Source organism: Sapajus apella, unplaced genomic scaffold, assembly GCF_009761245.1.
Source record: "Sapajus apella isolate SASKATOON/1434 unplaced genomic scaffold, GSC_monkey_1.0 scaffold50, whole genome shotgun sequence".
In the NCBI taxonomy this organism is placed as follows: domain Eukaryota; kingdom Metazoa; phylum Chordata; class Mammalia; order Primates; family Cebidae; genus Sapajus; species Sapajus apella.
Genome location: NW_022436990.1, coordinates 16,619,005 through 16,637,762, shown reverse-complemented (window position 1 = coordinate 16,637,762; position 18,758 = coordinate 16,619,005). Strand labels below are relative to the sequence as shown.

General features: G+C 35.7%; 1 long non-coding RNA gene across 1 annotated transcript in view; it reads left to right on the top strand.

Moving 5' to 3' along the window:
- Positions 1-18,758, top strand: part of LOC116526333 — a 69,712-nt gene that overhangs the window by 38,809 nt on the left and 12,145 nt on the right. The window contains exons 2-3 of the long non-coding RNA XR_004258100.1: positions 3,474-3,625; positions 8,012-8,127. This is a non-coding gene — a long non-coding RNA (uncharacterized LOC116526333). The remainder of the gene's footprint in view (positions 1-3,473; positions 3,626-8,011; positions 8,128-18,758) is intronic.

Below are 18,758 nucleotides of genomic sequence, written 5' to 3'. Positions count from 1 at the left end.
TTTTCTTTTTTTCACACTAAGACTATTTGTTCCTTTTATAATAATGTACACTAACTTTATATTAGCATTTGATTAAAAAGTATTTTACAAGTCTTAATTGTGTTGAACTTTTTTATCATTAGGTTTTATGTATATTTCTAAAAAGAAGTGCACAGCTAAATAATTTTAATCTGAAAGTTTTTTAAACTTTGAAAATTGTTGGATTTATTTTTGCAGTATTTTATTGTGCTTTTTTCATCATAGTTTGTTTTTTTTTTTTTTTTTTTTAGCTTGCTTTCTTCTTTTCTTGTCTTCTGCAGGACTGATTATTTTCATTCGCTTATTCCTACTGATTGCAAAATGACATTTATATCCACATGTGTGGCAATTATTCTTAAACCATTATCACAAAATCTCCATTTGAAATGTAAAATTAGTTAACAATTTTGGTTCCCATTTGTAAAATAAATATGCATAAAACACTTTAATTATAGCACTTCTATCTTACCTTATTTCATCTATGATTTTACTTTTGACCTAGTTTTTTTTTAATTCTCCCCAAATTATTATTATGGTGGTAGCTATTTTAAACATTCAGTGCTTTGCTGGTTTGCTGATTTATATGATTCACTCATTCTTTGCTCACTTGCGCTTGTTGTAATCTACTTTTTCCACTGATATCAATTTTCTTGTTTCTCAAGATTAGACCTTTTATAGTTCTTTCAGTGAAATATCACAGTCTTCAATACCTTTACTTCACCTTTTCCCTATTATGATCCTTTATTCTTGTATATAATTCCAGATTGTCTATTTTTTGTTAGCACTACAAAGACATAATGTCCTTCTTTTTCTGTCCTCCATTGTATACTCTGTCAATGTAATTCTGGTTTCTTTGTAAGAGGTCTGTCTTTTCTCATTAATTGCTGTAATACTTTTTAATCTTTGGCTATGGTGTTTTGCAATTTCACCTCAATGAGTCTGGGTATTTGCTTTTATTAATTCTGCCCATTTAAGAAAATATAAATCCTGGGATATTTATAGTCATGTTCTCTTTGAATGTTGCCTCGCAGTAATTCTCTATATTCTCTTGTAATGAAACTCCTCTAAATACATGTTGATTCTCATTGTAGCCTAGATGTTCCCTTAACCTGTCTTTTCTTTCTCCTATTCTTTTGTTTCATTCTAGGTCATTTAATCAATCACCAAGTTCCTTGGTCATTATTTAGTTGTAACTAAATAGTTGTTTAATAGATTAATTTGATTTATAATTTAAATTATGAGTATTTTCTTTTTATTAATTGTACTTTTGGTTCTGGGGTACATGTGCAGATCATGCAGGATTGTTGCATAGGTATACACATGGCAATGTGGTTTGCTGCCTCCATCCCCCAGTCACCTACGTCTGGCATTTCTCCCCATGTCATCCTTCCCTGACCTCCCCAGGCCCCTGCTGTCCCTCCTTTGGTCCCCCCAACAGACCCCAGTGTGTGATGCTCCCCTCCCTAAGTGTCCATGTATTCTTATTGTTCAACATCAGCCTATGAGTGTGAACATGCGATGTTTGATTTCCTGGTCTTCTGTCAGTTTGCTGAGAATGATGGTTTCCAGATTCATACGTGTCCCTACAAAGGACACGAACTCATCCTTTTTTATGGCTGCATAGTATTCCATGGTGTATATGTGCCACATTTTCCTTGTCCAGTCTATCGTCGATGGGCATTTGGGTTGGTTCCAGGTCTTTGCTATTGTAAACAGTGCGGCGATGAACATACGTGTGCATGTGTCTTTATAATAGAACGATTTATAACCCTTTGGGTATATACCCAGTAATGGGATTACTCATTTTCTAAATCTATTTTATATTTATTCAGTCCTAGATCATTTCATTTGATTTTATTTCTTAACATCTTAATCATTATAAATATACTAATTTTATTTTATGCATAAGACTGTAATCATTTTATTATCTATTTATAAACATACAACTGATGATATTTTAGATATTTTATGGTTTGTATTGTGACATTCTTTTACACAGGTTCATCTTTTCATTGGAAACACATGTAGTCTGTGTTGTAGGAATATCCCTCAAGAATTGTTTCATGTTTGTTTCTAGCAGGATCTCAGTAGCATCACCAGCCAGGGACTAATTTTTATTAACTTTTTCTTATTTATCAGCTGTGTGCATAACAGAAATTCAGACATTAAACTGATTTTTGATTTCTAATCACTTAGTGAGAGATGCATATTCCTCCCCCATTTATTTAGAGGAAAGTCTCTATCTTCCCTGTTCCACAGGGTATATTTTGTCTAATTTGAGAATGAAGCCATTCATGGGTCTCAACTTTATAAAGGAAAATCATTATTAAATACCTACTTTGAAAGGGTCAGTGACATACCTCTGTTTTTCAAGTGAGGTGAAATTGAAGCTACTTTTTCTCTGGGGACAATGTCTTTCAAAGGCCCCAACTTCATGAGGAGATTTCACTACCAAATGCCTAGCTTGTAAGGAACTAATGCTTTACTTCTGTCCTTCAAGTGAGGTGAAATAAAAGTGTAGCTTACTAGGTATTAGCTGATTTCTCTATTCAAGCTCTCCTCGAGAATAACCACAGATTCAACACATACTTATACTTTTGCTCTTAGCATCTGGAGGTTTTTCTTTTTTGTTGAAAGTTAAGCTATACTTTAGAGAAATTGTTTTTTTGGTTTGTTTTGCTTTTACATTTACATGACAATTATAGTTGCCTATTTATCTTGGTCTGCCATGCTGTTAGAATCCTCAATGTTCTTTGAAATTTTTCTGTACTTCAACATTCATGAGGGTTATGCTCCTATCCATAATTATTATTGGTTATAAATTGCATCGATTCAAGAAACATATATTTACAAAGACCCTCTCGATCTTTGATGGGCTCGTGATTCACCTGGTGAATCTCATTACAATGCAGATTTTGATTCAGGAAGTAAATCAGATGATGCCAAGCTACTGCAGGCCTCATGGCTCACAGTAGGGCCACAAGGCCCAAGGAGGTTCTGATATGCGTTCTTTAAAGACACACCTTCACACAAAATGCCTGCCAGTTCCAGGTCACTGTTTAAGGAAATATATGTATGGGTACACTCAGTGTTGATGACCAGATCAGAACACGAAAATGTTAGTGTATTTCTTTAATAATACCATCTAGTTTACTGCTTAAGTTTTTGATGTTGTTTCTTGTTATCTATGTTTTTATAGTCTCACTTCTAAACTTAAAAAGAGATTTATGAACATTGACTATTTAACTTATTTGCTGTGTGCCTCACTTTTCTAAAATTCTGTAAGTAGATTATTTAATTTTAGAGATAATTTTTATATTTTCTCCATCCTTAGCTTTGCCTACTTGGGGAAGATCACATAGAAGACATTCAATACATATTGCTGATGACCAAAAGTGAGCTAATGTACATTATCCACAGATAGATTCACTGCCCTTGGCTTTTTTTCCCTACAGTTTTACAAAAAAAGAATTGCTTACCATCAGAGGACTATTGCCTGTCCATTACCAATGCTGGGCACTTAAAAAATGAGGCACAGTCTGGAAAGGAGACACTGTGGGAAGTGAGTCTGCTGTCTTCAAGGATTGTTTGTCTTGCATTCCTCAAGGTGAACATCATTGCCTAGAGGGGAGCATAATAAATTGCTTCCTAGCTGTAATGTTGTTTAAGGACATAGTTTCTGAGTCTACTGGCTTCAACACTCTCTAACCTGGTTGGGAAGGAGACCTCAAAGGGGATTCCAATGGAGCACTCTTTATCCTGTATATATCCTAACATAGAATACTGATGGTTCTATGAAAAGGAAAAGGGCAGAAATAGATTTGGTACACAGAACTAAATGTGTGCACCCATGAATCATGTTTGTGTCCACCTCCAAAGAAGTACTTGAATAGTTTCTCTCACCTTTTTGTCACTTCATCTCTGAGCTCCATATATAGTACTGGAATAATTTTCAAAGGTTCTTTTCTCTTTGTGCGTGTGTATGTGTGTGTACTCTATAGGTAAACAATATGTACACATACATTTTTAAGAAATAGTTATTCCTTCACTACAAATTGAGTTCAGTGGTGAAGTGATGAAACAGTGAAAGAAACTATTCAAATACTGCTTTATACACAAACAGTACACACACACATACACACACATGTATCTATCTATCTATGTTCTATTTATCCCTCTATCAAGGGAGGAGTTTAAAGAAATTAAAATATCTGGCCCTCATTCTGTTTCTTCCTTCATTTTTATTCTTGCACATTTTGATAATTATGAGAAAGTATTTTAGATTATACATACACACACAAATCCATAAAACACCCTGGAAAAAACCATCTAATTAGAACAATTTATTGCCACATGCTACAAAAGCCAGGATGGAATGTAACTAACAAACAAAGTGAGTAATCAGAAAGGCTGCACCGGGGTTCTCAAATGCCCAGTGTACCATAGTTGTATCAAAAAAGTATAAAGTCTGAGCATCTAAGAGGAGCTCTCTCAACTGCATATTCTGTGTGCCCAGTAGCTCCCCATACTGTGTTTCTATTGTCTATGTCTAATTTCAGTGATATCTTAAGGTAACTTCAATAAGCCTTCTTTACAGGAAGAAAATCTCAAGAGGATTTTATTCACCACAGAGGAACTCTAGACTATATTGGAGTTGCATTTCAACAGTGCAGAATGTACTTAAAGATGTCCACTCTCCAAATAACTTAGCCAGAAATGTGTTCATGTAATGCAGAGTTGGTTATTTCTTCTTACTCCAGTCACCATTTCAACTTTTTCTTACTTGTCACTCTCTCCCAGTGGAGATAGAGTTATGATCTGTAACTGACTATTCTAAAAAGAGACGAAAATCAAAAGAAAAGTTTAATCAGAATCTTGGCTGAACAAAGAATATTGGTTCCTGTAACCTTAGAATTAACCTATTGACCTTTATGGCTTTATTTTCACAGACAGCCAATCCTATGTGCCTGGAGACAAAAAGAAAATGGAGCACTGGAATATGAATGATCCCCACATCTCACATCAGTCAGTAGTTCCTACCAAAGCCTTTAACAGAAGAAAACCAAAGTGACTGATGGAATGTAATCTCCTCTTCCATCCCACCATGTGGTGGTAGATCTTGAGAGTGGAACTTACCACAGGTGGACAGGCCCAAGAACAAGAGATCAGAACGCACAGAGAGAAAAAAATGGCTGTCATGCTATCAAGAACAGACTCTACTTTGCATGCAGTGAAGTCTGAGGTCCTGGCATGGTTCAGTCTACAAGAGAACCCACTCAGCAGACAGCTCCATAAAAACAAACCCAGTAGACTGCGTGTTCCAGAGGGCAGGGATATGTCTGTTTTAATTTTACCTTCCAACCTGGTACATTGTCTGGCACATGTTAAATACTCAACATACACTCAATCCAGTTTCAAAGAAGGAAAGAAGAGAAGGAAGGAAAAAGAAATGAGACATTTATCAAGTTATACATTATATTTCGTAGCCTCTTATTGATGGATCAGCATGATAAACTCTGTTTTTAATTTCACAAAGCTGCTGGCATTTATCGAACATTATAGTATACTCTTGACTGATCCTTTATCACCATATGCCCTAGTCACCCATTGAGGTCTGAATTGGCAGTTACTCAGTGTGCCCTGAGTATAAGATTGTGACCACAGGAGCCAGCGTTCTCTGTAATTATGCTCCTGGGCTGTGAAATCTGTTCCCTGTTGAGATTAAGAGAGGAGCATCTGTTGCAGAAATTAGGTTAAATAAAGGAGGTACATATGACATCTTTAATCTTTACTATTGTGTTCATTTGATTTTCTCTAGCCACTGCATCACCACATGATAAAGTCGTGGTAATTACAATAATAAACAATACTTACATAATTTTGTCAAGTGCCAGACATTGTTTAATCCTTATATAAGCTCTATTAGAGGTACTATTATTGATTTTATTTTACAGATTTAAAAAACCTGAAGGATGGAGAGGTTAAGTAACTTCTCTGTGGTCACATAGATGGTATGCAACAAAACAAGATCACTTGAGACAAGGAGTTTGAGACCAGCCTGACTGATTTATAGCAAGACCCAATCTCTACAAAACGTTTTGTAAAAATTAGCCAAGTGTGGTTGCACATACCTGTAGTCCTGGCTACTCTGGAGGCAGAATTTTTACGGTCAGTTGAGTGCAGGACTTTGAGGCTGCAGTGAGTTATGGCTGTACCACTGCTCTCCAGCTTGAGTGACAGAGGGAGACACTGTCTTTAAAAAAGAAAAAAAAAGTATATCAATATACTTTGTGCATGTGTTGAATGTATAATATGTGTATTTTGAAATTAAATAGCACCATAAGTTTGAACAATGACTGATATTGTTGGACATTGTATTTTATGAGCAATATATGAGCAATTACAAAGCAACAACCAACTCCATGTATCAGGCACTTTGTTGTCTGTTTTATACATTACATCTTAATACATACAGGAGAGATTTCATTTTACAGAGTAGATCATCAATTTGTAAGGTATTCTCCCAAAGTATCATGGCATTGTCATGAGTTAAACCCAGGCTAATTCCAAAGCCATACTTTTAGAAAACAGGAATGTGAGATAGTATTTAGTCACATAATATTTAAAATCTAAGACTTGTTGTTAGGAATGTGAGTTGAGTGTTGACAAATTGCAATGTATTTTGGCACACATAGACTTCACGTCTAGTCTCAGATTTCTTCAACTCTTCATGCACGGTCTACAGTTGTCTGTATATATGTGGTAACAATACTACATGCACACACACATGCACACACACATACACACCCATACACATGCACAATCAGGTGAAATCAATCCCAAAAAAATGACAGAATATAAGCCCTGAAAGGAATAGAAAATGAGAGCCTTTAGAAAATGATCATTGAGTGTCATCTACTGGGAGTGCCTCTTCTGCGTATCACCATTTGTCTTTACCTTTTTCAAAACTGCATCTTGGCTAAAGAAGACGTATTTGATAGTCTGAGGAAAGAGGTTCCAGAATGCCATACACTCTGGCCAGGTGTTGTTCAGAAACATCTAGACTGATGATGTTGAGTCTGGTTCAATAAGCAGGAAATCTCACTGTGTATAAATATTCTCTTAAATGTAGATTCAGGGGTTGTTAGTTGAAGTTCTTCTGAAATGATGATATGGGATGATGTATAAAGAGACATCAGGCTTGATGAAGTATACACTACATAGACAGTTTCATTGCCGCTTGGGTGTCCCCAGCAAAAGGGGACAGGCAACAGAATCTAGGCTGAGATATACAGCATCTACATCTCTCTGGACTCCACTCACTGCCAAGCTTTTAATTTTTTCACTTTTTATTTTTTATTAAAATTTTTTAATTAGCTTTTATTATTTCTATTATTTTTAACTTTTCATTAGTTAATTCAGAACTTAATTTACTGTTCAAGAGAGTGTGTGTATACAGTTCGTTTCAGCCACCACAGACTTTCGAATAGAAGAAACAAAAATTTCAAAGGCCTTGAGGGGTGGGAGTATTTGGCTAGCTTGAGAAATAGAAAGAGATTTTGTGGCTGGGGTGGTTGAGCAAATAGAAGAATTCAAACGAAGAGTGTAGACAGGAAAAAACTAAACAAGAAGGCTCTTAGTACACAAAGTTAGCTTGTGTACATCAAGCTAACTTTTCTACGTTCTTGATAAAGCAGACTTTGGCTCCATGAAGATCTTTCACCAGGAAGAGGAGTCCCAGTCACCCAGCCTCACCGTGTCACAGGGATGTTACAGGGGAATGCAGGTCTTATTAAGAGGTCTCCTTGATTTTTAGACAGGGAAACACAGAGAAAGGACACTAAATGGCTTTTCACTTGTGCCACCAGAAAGCTCAGCGCTGTAGCTCAGTGGGATGGAGAAACAATGGTTGAAGAGGAGTCCTGTGACCTGATTCTTTGTGGAGTCAAGAAGATACCAAGATGAGTCTAAAAGGTGGTTCCCAACTACTCAGGAGTTCCCAGACTTGGAAGAGAGAAACACAGGGGCCAAAAGTCTCAATCCTAGGAATGAGAGTGATGACAGAGAAGGATCAGAGGAGGGGAGCCAGTGAGAATCCTCAGAGTGGAGGTAGGTGCTTCCTGGTAAAGATGACATTTGAATTGTATCTTTGCTTTTGTGTCTTAATCTGTGTAGTGTTTTCTACTACCAGGACGTGGTAACTGGTACACAGAAGAACACTGTGGACATGAAACCTACAAAAATTAGAGGGATTGAGCTTGTTTTGTTTGTTTCAATTGCTTTATTGAAATGTAATTGACGTGATAAACTGAATACATTTAAACAGTAAAATTTTATGAATTTGTTATATGGATATACCTGTAAAACCATCACCAAAATCAAGATAATGCACATATTTATCACCCACAAAAATCTCACGTGCCCCTCTGTATCCCTTCCTCTCTCTTCTCCCATCCTCTCATCCCCCCATCCCCAGGCAATCACCAATCAGCTTCCTGTAACTACAGATTACATTTTCTACAAGTGTGTATACATAAAAAGTTTTTATTTTGGTCTGATATCTTTTATTCAGCAAAATTGTCATCCATTGTGCAGTACATATTGGCGGTTCATTCCTTTTAAACACTGTGCAGTATTCAGTTGACTAGGTATGCCACATTTACTTATCTGTTCATCTGTTGATGGACATTTGTGTGATATCTAACTTTTCATTATTACTCTCATGTATACTCTTCTAGCTCCTGATGGTATATATTGGCTAGGTCCTACAGTTTATTGTTTTTTAGCAGGTCTAGCACTTCTCTAGTCAGGTTATGCTTTGACTTCATCCTAGCTACTTGTCTAAAGCTAGAATGTTAGGTAGGATATATCCTGGTTGGCCCATGTTAATTTGCAAGCTTCACATTACTCCGTTACCTCCAAGCAAGGAAAAATTGGTCATTTTTGCAAGTTCAGAGGTTGGGGACTATCTGAGGCTTTAAGGTTTTTGAGTACATCAAACACGACATTTTCATCTTAAGATCCTACCCCTTTCCAATCCAGACCTTGACCTGGGCATAGCAGATTTGCTGATACTGCAAATCAACATTCCCTGAAGTTTTACCTTTATAATTGAATCCTAATTCTCAGCTTTTTTCTACCCTCAGGCTTCAGTAGATAAGAATCTCTTAATAGGCTGCCAGGAGTCCCTTCCACTTTCACACTTTGCCTTGAATTGGTGATTAATCATCCTCACCCTTTCATTGTCTTTCTCCCGTGCTTGGATAGTATTAAGTAGCATTCCTGGGTTCTCATTGTCCTTATAATGACTACTACCCTAGAATCTCTCAAATGCCTGAGACAGTGCACATGTCAATAGATTCTTTTTATCAGCATCCCAATCCAGTTTATCACTGGTAAAAGTTTTGACAATTTCACCACTGTAGCATACCAAAGATTATAATAGCTTTACTCACTACTAATAATTGTGGCCCATTGCCAATGAAACTGTGGCCAATCCAGCCTCCAACTTCCATTTTCGAATTTATTCTTAGGACCACACCTGTCTGTCACAAATTGTCTTGGGTCACATTACCCAGAAAACAGATTTTGAGATGTAGATACATATACTGGAAGTTTCTTGGGTAATGATCTTTGGAACAATAGCTGTGAGACAAGGAGGGAGGCATGACTGAGCAGAGGAAAACATTGAACCGAGATCCATTCACAACTAAAAAGCTAAACCGCTCACAATGGAGGTTTGAAGTTTAAAGGGCCCTTTATAATTTTCCCAAATTGAGCCAACGTGGATAGATTTTGGTATCCCGTCTTGACAAGTCATTGAACTCAGGCTGCTCTTGGGAAGGGGGAGCATAACCCTGAGCAAGGCAGCTCCGTTTTGCCAAGGTGAGTCCCCAGGAAATTACTCAATAGTGAGTTATCAACAATTGTCACTTCTGCTAGTTGAAGAAATGGGTCCAGAAAGGGGGATCTGAGTGACGCATAGCATGCATTTTCTTTAACTAGTAGATGGTGGAAACAGGCATTAAAACTAAATTATCTCATTTTGTTTTTAATCACTGCCTCCTGCATCTTTGATGCATCTTGCTTCCATTTCACCCTAACTTCCATAGTTAGGACCTTCATTATGTCTTTCCTGGAATATTATGATATAATAAATAGTAAGTGAATCAGTGAATCAATGTGATTTTCTTTCTCTCTTATCTAAGTACACTATGTGTTCCATGAAATTTTTATGTAAATATAATCAGTTTCACAGCATTCAAATACATTGTCCTTCCAAATATCTTTCTAAAGGCTTGATTCTATATAATGATAATTTAACCTTTTCTGTGTTCAGTTTTTCTTTTCCTTTCAGCTGCTGCTGGCCTTTAGAATACATATATAAGTTAATAGAGCAAGTGAAATAGTCAACAGGTAAATTAGATAGTAAGAATGAGGTCAAAAAGAGAAAACTGCTTATTGCTAATGCCAGCCATATCACTGCAAATCTTAAATACCACCACACTTGTAAAATCAGTAAAGCAGACAAAAATGCATTTTCCAAATGCATTTCACCTTCCAAAGATAACCACAATTTTTCTCTTAGCATATTTTCTTCTGGTCTTTACATGTACTCACCTATACATATCTTTATAAAATGTGAATCATACTATGTGTAAAGTTCTACATACTGCAGTTTTACCTACCACTTTGTCATGGTCATTTCCTCGTAACTTTCCGAACATGAATTTTGATGAACTCATAATTTTCGTTTGTGGAGTTTGTATAATAACATTTTGATTTTCTAAGCTCAAGAAGGCAAATTATATTGAGAATGAGATGGCTATCTAATATCTACTAGGATAACTCAAGTGTGTCAATTATTACCTGCAATATTGAGACTTGAAAGGAAAAAAGAAATGTTGAATCTAAACACACATATCTTAAGGTTTTTCTCTCCCCACAGAAGGAATTTATTGGTTAGCATTTTCTTGATCTTAAATAGTGAAGAAGATTTTAGCAAGTTACTAAAGGTCTTAAATTAAGGATTGATTGATTAATATTCCTATATAACTTTCCCCATCTCGTTTCATCAATATAGCACTTTAGGCCTTTTCTTTCTTGTATCATTATGCACTGACCTTTCCATTGTTAATGCGTCTATTCTATGCCTGAGTAGAGAGAATTTTTTCTCTCTTTTCAGAGATTAGCTGCAAAGAAAATTTATGTGACATTCAAAAGAATTATTTTCAACCTACCCTTTCAAATGCCTCTCTGACATCTAATGATGTAATTGAGCTACATTAATTTTAGGGAGCATCTATATTTGCGTAATAAAAAATTATTTTAATGTACTTCAAAATTAATGCAATATTTTTTGCAAAGAATACTAAACCACATTTAATTTCATTACTCTGTTAATACAATATAACTTTGCATTTCACATTTGTTGTAAAACTCTAGTCAATGTCAATACTGTAAATTTTAGTCCTTCTATTCTGTCACCAATATGCGCATTTGCTCACTAAGAGCCATTTGTTGATGTTCAGAGCACCTAACACCACCAAGAATATTTTAAAATAGATTATGTAAAAATAACATTCTCTAAGCCCAAGTTTCTCAGTATCTGTTGGTATAAATGTAACTACTTCTTTAAGATAACGAAGAGAATTATGTGAAACAGGGATTTTTTTTTTTTTTTTACCATAAGTTAGAATAAGACTAGGATTAAAAATTATGTTGCTTTACTGGTAGTACTTCTTGGAGCCACTAAAGGAATAATAGAATAAGAATACAGAAGAATAGGAATGATTCACTTTGAATCTGGAAGCAGTACTTCCTCTTTTCCAGCCATTTACTGAAGTATCTTTTCTTGTATCATCAGACTGATCATTCTGGAATATACTGGTGTAGGTACATCTTTACTATTTCAGACATTTCCATTTGTCAGTTTTCTGTTTGATTTTATGGATCCCAACTGACATGGTAAGACTTGTATGTGTTATAAGAGAAAAAAGTAGACCAAGACAGACTAAAACTGTACAGTCCAAATGTGTATCAGGGGAGAACTTTGGCTAAGTGTCCAAAAATGGCTGAGTCACATGCCTCTCTATCCCACAGGTCAAATCACATGTTTCTACCCAAACCTACTTTGAGACAGTTTCCATTTTAGAACAACTTAAGAAGTTTTTCTCTCCTTTGAAAGATTGACCTACAACGTTGTATTGTGAATCTATTTCTTGCTACTTTTTTACTACAATTCCAAGCCCAGCCACCACCATCATTCTCTAAGTACCATGATAATAGTCTTTTAGTAGGTCACTGGACTACCAACATTGCTGTCTAGAATCAATTCTTGACATGGCAGCTGGTGTTCTTTGCTTAAATATAAATCAGATTTAGTCTGATCCTCTCATGTCTTAGAGAAAAAAGCAAAACCTTTATCATAATGTAGAAATGTATGTGTAATCAGCCCTTGCTCTCCCCCAACCTTATCTACTACAAACATTCCTTCTCAGACTTACTTCTTCACTATTCTTCAGTTATGCCAAGCATGCTCCTATCTCTGTCTTTGCACTTGGGTATCTCTCTTCCTGCAAGGTTCTCTCTGCAAATAGCTGCACTGCTTTTTCACATACTTCTTTAGAGACTAAATTAGTGAATAAATAACTTTAAAAAATTATACAGTTGTTATTTCCCATGAGGGAAGTTGACCTATGTGTTGGAGTTGACAGGACCCACCTGTTTGTCTTTAACACTGTGTAATTTTACAAATTTAAAAGTAAGAACCCCACCTACCACCCCAAAAAATTCCAAAAGGTTATTCTCATTTGAATATAAAAAATATTTAGGACAACCAAATTAAAGAGAAAAAAACCTAAATATTCTGTTCTTCATTTGGTATTTTATATATATATATATATATACATATATACATCCTACAAACAAGTTTTTTTTTTCTTAAATGTAATGCTTAAATCATGATATATACAACCTGATAGGCTGAGAGACACATATAAACATTCTACTATTTTTCTTTTGATTCTGATAATTCACTCTATTAAGCCTAGAAATGATTCTGGAAATCATCTATAACAACCTCTCCATTTTCAAAGTAGACTGAGATACAGAAAGTTAAGTGATTTCTAGAAATTCTCATAGCTACTATCAGAAGACTCGCCACTAGGATGAACATTTTCTAACTTCCATTCCAGTGCACTTTCCACTGCCCCAGACATTTTACAATTTGTGCTATATAGCAAGATATTCAGAGGTTCATGCATTGGCCACAGGACCATAATGATATCTTCAGGGTGGAAATGAAATGAGTATTTGGCAGGATTTCCCTATTTAGGACTGAGAAGGAAAATCTGCTAAGCTGAGTATTCTCCTCCTTGCAACTTAAGGAAAATCTTCCAAAATGGATTCTGGCTTTGCCTCACTTTCTGCAAAAAAAAATTAATTTCAAGTAGAAAAGCATATAAAAATGCTGAAGAAACTCACAGGTGTATCTTTTTCCATATCAATATTCTTTATGAAATTTGAACAGTTTTAGTATTTTAAGTCTATATATCCTTTTCAAAAAGAATACCCAAAATTTCAAGCCACCTTTCATGAATAATTTCTGGACATAAAGCAGAATATTTTCATACCTGAGACACTCTTTAAAGCAACAGGCAGTTTTAAAGACAAGGAAAAAAATTCTCTTTCTGAGCAAATTTGTGGTTATTTTTGCGCACCTTCTCCCATACTCCCACTGACTCCCATTGATTTGATACTTCAGCTTTTAAGAAAGTACTCTGCAACATAGCTATAAATGTTCTTGATTTTTAAAAACCTACAGTGTACTCAATCATACAGTACATAAACCAATTGTAACATTCCTTTCTTCTCTTAGAATGCTTTTAAGCCCCATTGTCAAGTACACAGGCCACCTCTTATGCTCCCCAGCTAATGTAGGTTAGAAAAATATCAGAAGTATGAACTTGAATGACTCTTGGAAGAGGAACTTATAAATAAAAACAAACTTGAGGGCATAGTATAGTCTTATGAAAGAAATTTTGTTGAATCCTAAAAATAGCACAAAAATACTTCTGTTTCATGTCAGAGATCATCATTGGATTTTCAGTTAATGGCGCCTTTCCCTTTCCATTTTCTGTTTCAATCTCTTCTGTTGGATTATGACAAGGAAGAATAAATTTTAAAGTAGTTGCAGATGGGGCATGCTTAATCATATTGATCAATTTGCATATAAGCATGTTAATTTTGTTTTCAATGACTTTCATTAATATTGTTTTCTCTATAAAATGTTAATTGGAGTGGGGCATTCGGCATTGTCAGCATTTCCATCCACACACCAGGTAAGCTAAAGTAGCTACGTATATAGAGAATGAGTTGCAGTTGGAATGAGATATGTACATATATACCCTGCTGCCATGTTAAGTTTCAGTATGCCCTGACTGCACCATTTTGCAATTTATTTTGGTCTGCTTAGCAGATCTGCTATATTGCTATTTCTTTGTCATAATTGTTAAATCCACATGGTTCTACTATAATTTCATTGTTTTTAAAAAAATAGTTGCTTACAATAAATGTAAGTAGAATATCTACCATGCATCCAAGAAACACACAAAATTATTACTAGAGGGGCTAAAGTAAGATTATTGTTTTCCTAATTTTACATATATATGTAAAGATATACACAGACATACACAAATATACATACATACAACTATTTGCTCAATACCCGGGAATTTCTAAGACAGTAGATAGTAGTGATAACAACTTTCACCAAAGCCAGAAACTGGGAAAGAGGCATGTATCATATATCAGAAGGTCTTTTGTTTGTGCCTAATTATAAATTCTAAAATTTTAATATTTACAGTCTCAGTTGAGGAGGTAATGTGAGAATTGAGAGGGATTAAATCCTTTAATTTTCTTTTCTAATAATTGCTCATTTTGAAAGAGGCACTGCTTAGTGTTAAAATGTAGAGAATCAAGAATAATGATCAACCTTTGGGAAAGGGTCCTATAAGATCTCTAGAAATCTCTGGAAGTGTTCCACAAAGAAGGTATAAAATACACATTATATTACAGACATGGACTTTGTGGTTTATGTTTCCAATTTCTCCCAACTGTTCTTCTCTACTTTCTCATTTTCTTGGTACATTAATGACAACTTTTCACTTCTCTTGAATAAGAAAAGTGTGCTTATCTCTTATTTTTCATTTCCAATTTAGCCAGAAAGGTCATGAAGACATTTTAAAATAACTCTTCCTGAAAATATTTTAGGGCTGCTAAAATATCTTAATTCTGAGAGATTGCACCAGATTACCACGCTTTTTATTTGATGACTAGCTGCAAGAAGAAATATCATTTCCCTTTTTCTTTCCAGTTTTATGGAAGTGGGAAAAGTGTCCGAGAGAAGAAATGAGTTCTGAATGATCTAGGTTAGGATTCTGCCAAGACTACAAACACTGACACATGATCATTTGTTTCAGTTATCAGATGAAATTCAGAAAGGGGTCACACAGTTCAAATACAGCCTTTAAAATTAAATCAGAAGGTTGTCCCCATTTCAACACTTTCTGGGAAGAATTCTGTTTTATCCTGGTTGCATGTTGATTCATCCTGTCTGCTAAATGTGCTTCATTTTTCTCTCTGGGGGCTTCTTCATTCTGGAGAAATGAATGCAGACTTTAGGAAACTTCCCTTATCTTTCTCTTTCGTCCTTGAAATTCATTATTTGGCTCTGATCTGTGGATGGGCAAACTTAATGGGGTGAGGTTAATTGGAGTGAAGCTTTTGAACATCTTCCCCAAAGATCTTTAAATCCTCCAACTGTAGTACAAATAAGTGATTCATTTCTGTCTTCTTGAGCTCACCATCTGGATGGCTTATAACTTGTGGCTTGAGTGTGAGTTTTAAAAAGAAAGCATCCAAGTGTCATCTTTATTTTTGTTTAATTTGGTTTTTACTTGTTTCTTCAATAAACATTTCTAATTGCTTTTATATTATGCTACTGTCCACACTTTATTCCCTTCTGGTGATATAAATGATGAAAACTCTCAACAGGATAATGTAATTGGGATCATGGTTACACTGTCTGTTGCATTTCTTGGCTGAAATTGAAGTTGGTCATTTTGTACCAGTCAGCTACATACAGCTCTGTGGGCAGAGCAAGTGGTAGAAGCAAGAGAGAAGAAGAAGGACCCTTTGTTAAGTTCCTGCTGTGCTAGGCATTGGGATGCCTGTATAATATGTGGTATTGTATTTAGTTTTTTGTTTGTCTGTTTGTTTTTTGTTTTTATGGAGTCTTGCTCTGTTGCCCAGGCTGGAATGCAGGGGTACCATCTTGGCTCACTGCAACCTCTGCCTCCTGGGTTCAAGCAATTCTCCTGCTTCAGCCTCCCAAGTAGCTGGGATTATAGGCATGCACCACCAAGCCCAGCTAATTTTTTTTTTCTTATATAAGTTCTGAGATACATGTGCAGAACGAGAAGGTTTGTTACACAGGTGTGCACATGCCATGGTGGTTTGCTATACCCATCAATCTGTCATCTACATTAGGTAATGCTATCCCTCCCCAGCTCCCTACACCATGACAGACCACAGTGTGTGACGTTCCACTCTACCTGTCTCCATGCATTCTCTTTGTTCAACTCCCACTTATGAGTGAGAACATGTGGTGTTTGGTTTTCTGTTCTTGTGTTAGTTTGCTGAGAATGAGAGTTTCCAGCTTCATCCATGTCCCTGCAAAGGAAATAAACTCATCTTTTTTTAAGGTGTGTAGTATTTCATGGTATATACATATGCCACATTTTCTTAATGCAATTTATCACTGTTGGACATTTGGGTTGGTTCCAAGTCTTTGCTATTGTGAATAGTGCTGCAATAAATATATGTGCACATGTGTCTTTATAGTAGAATGATTTATAATCCTATGGGTATACACCCAGTAATGGGATTGCTTGGTCAAATGGTATTTCTGGTTCTAGATCCATGAGGAATCGCCACACTTCCTTCCACAATGGTTGAACTAATTTACACTACCACCAACAGTGTAAAAGTATTCCTATTTCTCCACATCCTCTCCAGCATGTTCTTTCCTGACTTTTTAATGATCACCATTCTAACTGGTGTAAGATGGTATCTTATTGTGGTTTTGATTTGCATTCCCTAATGACCAGTAATGATGAGCTTTTTTTAATATGTTAGTTGGCCACATAAATGTCTTCTTTTGAGAAGTGTCTGTTAATATCCTTCACCTACTAAAAGTTGTTTGGGTTTTTTTTTTTTTTTCTTGTAAATTGGTTTAAGTTCTTTGTAGATTCTGGATATTAGCCCTTTGTCAGATGGATAGTTTGCAAAAATTTTCTCCCATTCTGTAGGTTGCTTGTTCACTCTGATTATAGTTTCTTTTGTCATGCAGAAGCTCTTTAGTTTAATAAGGTGCCGTTTGTCAATTTTGGCTTTTGTTACCACTGCTTTTGGTGTTCTAGTCATGAAGTCTTTGCCCAGGCCTATGTTCTGAATGGTATTTCCTAGGTTTTCTCCTAGGGTTTTTATGGTTTTACATCTTACATTTAAGTCTTTAATCAATCTTAAGTTAATGTTTGTAGAACAGGTAAGGAAGTCATCCAGTTTCAGTTTTCTGCATATGGCTAGCCAGTTTTCCTAATGTCATTTATTAACTAGGGAATCCTTTCCCCATTACTTTTGTCAGGTTTGTCAAAGATCAGATGGTTGTAGGTATGTGGCATTACTTTCAAGGGCTCTGTTTTGTTCCATTCGTCTATATCTCTGTTTTGGTACCAGTACCATGCTGTTTTGGTTACTGCAGCCTTGTAGTATAGTTAGAAGTCAGATAGCCTGATGCTTCCAGCTTTGTTCTTTTTGCTTAGGATTGTCTCGGCTATATAGGCTCTTTTTTGGTTCCATATGAAATTTAAAGTAGTTTTTTCCAATTCTGTGAAGAAAGTCAATGGTAGCTTGATGGGGCTAGCATTGAATCTATAAATTACTTTGGGCAGTAGGGCCATTTTCACTATATTGATTCTTCATATCCTTGAGCATGGAAATTTTTTTTCATTTGTTTGTGTCCTCTCTTATTTCCTTGAGCAGTGGTTTGTAGTTCTCCTTGATGAGGTCCTTCACATCCCTTGTAAGTTGTATTCCTAGGTATTTTATTCTCTTTGTAGCAGTTGTGAATGGAAGTTCACTCATGAATTGGATGTTTGTCTATTATTGGTGTATAGGAATGTTTGTGATTTCTGTACATTGATTTTGTATCCTGAGACTTTACTGAAGCTGCTTATCAGCTTAAGGAGATTTGGGGCTGAGAGAATGGGGTTTTCTAAATATATAACACTTCATCTGCAAACAGAGGCAATTTGACTTCTTCTCTTCCTATTTGAACACCCTTTATTTCTTTTTCTTGCCTGACTGCTCTGGCCAGAACTTCCAATAATCTGTTTAATAGGAGTGATGAGAGAGGACATCCTTATCTTGTGCCGGTTTTCAAAAGGAATGCTTCCAGTTTTTGCCCATTCAGTATTATACCAGCTGTGGGTTTGCCATAAACAGCTCTTATTATTTTGAGATATGTTCCATCGATACCTAGTTTATTCAGAGTTTTTAGCATGAAGGTGTGTTGAATTTTATCAAAGCCCTTTTCTGCATCTATTGAGATAATCTTGATTTTTCTCATTTATTCTGTTTATGTGTTGGATTACATTTATTGATTTGCATATGTTGAA